Here is a 5,574-nt window from a genome sequence, read left to right as displayed (position 1 = left end):
CCACCCTTGACACTCAGTCAATAAGAAACTTCCAACCAACCAACCCTTATGGGTTACTACACTCTGTGGATGGTAAGTATAGATTAAATTATCCTGCAACAATATTTCAGGATGTATAGCAAATCAATCTTTGTTAAAATTAAAAAGCTTTGAAAGTGAGATGGGTATACAATCATAATAAGTTGTCAGCTTACATGTGGTCAAATGTTAACACGTGTGCTCAAATTACCGCACCTTTATTGTTAACAGTGTATTCCAACAGAAGAATCAGGCTGCTGAACAAAGTGAATAAATATGCATGAACCCCTTTATTAATATTCCCTTACTTTACCTAGACAACAGGTTACCATCGGGTGTGAGTATTCTAACTACTCCCCCTACCATCACCTTGTAATCTGAGATAAAGGATATTAAATTCCAAATTATTATATTGAACCTCTTAAAGCTTGACGATCCGAGAATTTTCTGTGTTTGGATGAAACCTGTCTTCGGTTTCTTCAACGTCCCCTTTTAACACTTCAAAGTCGACATGTCTTTACTTCACATGATATCGGAAGCATGTGAACCTATCCTTAGGCCACTAAGTTATACTTTATGTTCACACAGAACAAAGTAAAGTGTAATTCTTTTCTTTAAACAAAGAATCTTTGATAATATTTTTCAACTTTAGGGTTTGCATATGTGATTGATTGATTTCAGCATTGAAACAGAACTATATTCATGACTCAACATGTCAAGCTATGTAACCACTGACCTTACTCCATCGACAATACCCAAATTAAAACATGTACTGATACTGTCATAGTGAAAGTATTCAAGATAACTCTTCGTATCAGATGTTACATGTACACAATATAGTTATTTTGCTAAACTGTATGTTTCAAATTCACATACTAATAAAACTATGTATGTTTCATAACATACTTTTTCCAAATATATGCAACCACATAAGAATGTTACAACACTCATAGTTCATATTACTGTAATTCTAAACTTAATCATAAATGATAAGCATTATAAGTATGTAACAATCTTTACCGATCAAGTAATTTTCAGTCACATATCTGATATAATATAGTAAGACATGTCTGCACACTGCAACAATGCCTTTGAAAAGATACATTACAGGTAAGTAATCAAATGATTAAAATGTGAGTCCACGACATTACAAATTTGAAGTTAACTTTAACGTCATGACACCATCGTGACATCTTCCGCGTACATGAGTACGATGCATGATCAAGCATGCTACCACAGTCAAAATACAATTATGAGAGGAGTATGCATGGAATGCTTCTAGACAAAATTTTCTCCTCCATAATTTCAAACATCGCTGCCTGAATGTTCTTTTACGAACATGTTTAGGATGAGTTGTTACTTTTCTCCTTGCACCTGGGCAATTGGTGAAAACAGTCTTACTAATTTCTTTCAATTTAAATTTTGTGCCTTTCCTTATTCTATCCTTCAACTGGACATTTGGAACACTTTGGGGAAACACCCCTTCACCTTGGTCTAGAATACCGTGAAACTTCTTGTCTAAAATCATTTGTGAAAGTTTCTTCTCTATTTGGTTTACAGGTAGCTTAATGCATTTTGAAACATAATCCACCTGAACACGAGAATAAGGTTCGATGATTTGACAAAGGTTTTGTTCCAACATTGTGTCATAAAGGCTGTCTAAATGTGCTCGAACAATTGGATCATTTTCCAGTTCTTCTTTAAACTTATCCACAACCTCCTGAAAGTCTACCAGAGGTCTCTTAAGACTTGCTTGAGCAACACACTTCATAGCTTCAATTGCACTTCCGGCATACTTCAGATCCAGTTTCCCGCTTATGATCTGCTGCACATCTTCTGGTGTGTTCAACATTATTTTAGACAGCAGCATGTACTTCAATGCAGTCAAAGCCTTTGAGCTTTCCACACTATCATAGCCTTCAAATGCTTCATAGAAGTAAGAGTATGCTGTTTTGAAGTCTATCTCATCAGCAGCATGAAGAATGCCTGACTGCATATCAAGCGATGCTTGTAGTTTTGGAGGGCAATATATTGAATTAGCTGTAGTCCGAGCTGAGGTAAGTGCTGCACGTGCTTTTGAAAGATTACTCAAGGCATGGTAAGTTTTACTTTCTAGAAGTTGAACCTCTAGCAATAACATTTTGTCATCAAACTTATTCAGTTCTCTTAATAAGGTCGATCCTAGGTGAAGAGCTTCAGTAAACATGCCAGTGTCAAAATACAAAGCTATTAGGCAGGCTTCCAAATACTGCCCGAGGATAGTATTTTTATCTTGTTTTGTACACTCAATGCATTCCTTGCACAACTGAACTTTACTGCCAATGTTGGCTTCCAGATCCAAGAACATGTCAACCAGAGCACGAACCAATTTTGCTGCCTTCGCCTTACTAATGGTGCAGAGGAAGGGTCTCGTCTGCTTAATAAGTTCAGACAGTTCTTTTGCTTTGCCATCTTTCTTGTAAGTCTCTCCTAGTTTCAAGATACTTTGTTCTTTGACACAAATTGCATCTTCTTCACTTTCATCTCCCTGTTCTTGCAGAAGCCTGGACATATCATATATTTCCTCTAACTTATCTGAGGTTGACATTAACTGGGCTCTTTCCACACATATAGCCGCCATTTTTGTCTTTTCGCTCACCTCGAGTTCATCTTTGATCTCTTCTCTAAGCTCTCTACAAGTAGCTTCGATTTCATCTCTGAACACTCTGACTTCTGAGATACTAGTTTTAATAATATCATTCAGCTCTGTCAATTGAGCATCAGTCTTTTCCTGATTAGCTTTGAGATCCTCCTGATTAGCTTTGAGCTCTGTTTGGCCATCCTTGATAGCACTGAGAGCAGCCATAACATCTGCCAAGCAGAAATCACCCTTTGGATCTGACATATTTAAAGGTAAAAACACCTAACCTCAGAAACCAGAACAAGAAGCAAAACAATACAAAGATTATTATAAGCTTGAACCTTTTCAACTAATCACCTAAGTCTCATAATCTTAAATATATAACAACTTTGTCAGTATATTTTAAACTCGGTATCGGCACAATAGGTAACTATGGTGCTATGTTGAAAAGGAAATTTAAATTTACATATACTGATGAACAGTGTTTATGTTCATACAATAATAAATATTTTTATAATTATTACATTGATAAAATAACTAGAAATAACAAATGTTATAAGAGCATCAAATTATGCAATTGTTTACAAGAACATTTATAACATATAAATGTTATTTATATGTAGAAAACATTTCTTTATTATTTCCTTGTGAGACAGAGCAAGTCCTTCACTAAATATTTGAGTATGCCTCAGTTCTACATCTGAGCACACTCAACATGTCAAATTCCTCAATCAGGTCCACAAGATGGCTTCCTTCAATTTTCAAAACTTCACATTTGGCTTATTCACATCCAAAATGCAGAAAATATTTCACTCACTTAGTCTTATTTCTCATAAGATTCTCATTTTAGATAATGCAATATTCATTTACTAGCTAGTTAATGCAGATGCCAGCAGATAATAATTTCCTGCTCTCAATTATTAAACTAGGCACTTTACACCAGTTCCAAATCTTTCCTTTTTCGTTATACAGATTATTCCATTATAAAAGCATTTTCAAGCTTCTGTTATCAACAAAATGTCTCTATATAGTTTAAACAAACTATTAAAGATTAACTTATCAAGTATAATCTCTTAAAATATCCAGATTTTTAATGATATCAAACCTTCACCAATAGTCACATTTTTACTTATGTGCCATCCATCTTGAGATTTTTTTAAAGTCACAGACAACTAGTATTAGAGCAACTAGTTCAAGCCAGATTTTTTAGTATGAGTTATCTTCAATTGTTTTTGTTTTATATTTTTGTCCATAACTGCTTAACACCTTGAATGTTTGTTTAGTAAATGTACATATTTGCTCTGTTACAGCTACTTTACTATGTATATCACAATATACTTATCTAATGATTACAAATACCATTTTTTGAATGTTGATACAAAATACCAAGTATGACATCATATTATACATTGAACAATTTTAAAGAGTTGACCTTTGTATATAAACCTTGATGCCAATGCAAATGTACATAGTTTCAAGAAATTTAATTATAAATTTGAAAGTATCATATCTTTCTTGTCAGAAAGAACACATATGATTTAAAATATTTGTTTTTCATTTTGTCAGTCAAAAATAACTGTTATGAATATGAATATTCACAATATTCAGAATATTTCACAATTTGATAATTTTGTCATGATATACAAATTGGCTTTTTTTAAACATCATATTTAATGGAATAGGTTTAAGTAGTAATTTCAGACATTTAATTGTATTATTTGAATAAAATTTTGAGCAATCTTATGACTAAATTATTATAAATATTGCACAAATGTGGAACTTTGGACTTAGCCTAACCATTTTCAAATGTAGTTATGACAATGTATTATTTTTATTGTCATACAAAACATAGGATTGGGGATATCAAGATTTTGGTCAAATTTTTTAAGAATTTTCAAATTTTCAGATAGGAGGTTCCATATAAGGTCAAAAACTACATACTCAGATCTTCACCAAACATTGCAGGGATACATTGGATGTCAAGAAACGTGGAAAAAACGTACAAAACAAGAGATTGGAGACATCAAGATTTTGGACGAATTTTTTAAGAATTTTCAAATTTTCAGATAGGAGGTTCCAGATAAGGTCAAAAACTACATACTCAGATCTTCACCAAACGCTGCAGGGATACTTTGCATGTCAAGACACGTGGAAAAAACGTACAAAACAAGAGATTGGAGACATCAAGATTTTCGACGAATTTTTTAAGAATTTTCAAATTTTCAGAAAGGAGGCTCCATATAAGGTCAAAAACTACATACTCAGATCTTCACCAAACTTTGCAGGGATACATTGGATGTCAAGACACGTGGAAAAAACGTACAAAACAAGAGAGTGGAGACATCAAGATTTTGGACGAATTTTTGAAGAATTTTCAAATTTTCAGAAAGGAGGTTCCAGATAAGGTCAAAAACTACATACTCAGATCTTCACCAAACTTTGCAGGGATACATTGGATGTCAAGACACGTGGAAAAAACGTACAAAACAAGAGATTGGTGTCATCAAGATTTTGGACGGATTTTTTAGGAATTTTCAAATTTTCAGATGAGAGGTTCCAGATAAGGTCAAAAACTACATACTCAGATCTTCACCAAACTTTGCAGGGATACATTGGATGTGAAGACACGTGAAAAAAACGTACAAAACAAGAGATTGGAGACATCAAGATTTTGGACGAATTTTTTAAGAATTTTCAAATTTTCAGAAAGGATGTTCCAGATAAGGTCAAAAACGACATACTCAGATCTTCACCAAACTTTGCAGGGATACATTGGATGTCAAGACACGTGGAAAAAACGTACAAAACAAGAGATTGGAGACATCAAGATTTTGGACGAATTTTTCAAGAATTCTCAAATTTTCAGATAGGAGGTTCCATATAAGGTAAAAAACTACATACTCAGATCTTCACCAAACTTTGCATGGATACATTGG

At 33.6% G+C, this 5,574-nt stretch overlaps 1 pseudogene; it reads right to left on the bottom strand.

The window, feature by feature from the left end:
* Positions 1–1,165: 1,165 nt before the first annotated feature.
* LOC145982345 (26S proteasome non-ATPase regulatory subunit 11 pseudogene) lies at positions 1,166–2,638 on the bottom strand (annotated as a pseudogene).
* Between the last annotated feature and the right edge of the window lie 2,936 nt (positions 2,639–5,574).

This window comes from Lepisma saccharinum, unplaced genomic scaffold (assembly GCF_977018435.1).
Source record: "Lepisma saccharinum unplaced genomic scaffold, izLepSacc3.1 HAP1_SCAFFOLD_132, whole genome shotgun sequence".
NCBI classification, from domain to species: Eukaryota; Metazoa; Arthropoda; class Insecta; order Zygentoma; family Lepismatidae; genus Lepisma; species Lepisma saccharinum.
Note: the sequence above shows the minus strand (reverse complement) of the source record. Positions and strands in the feature narration are given on the sequence as shown.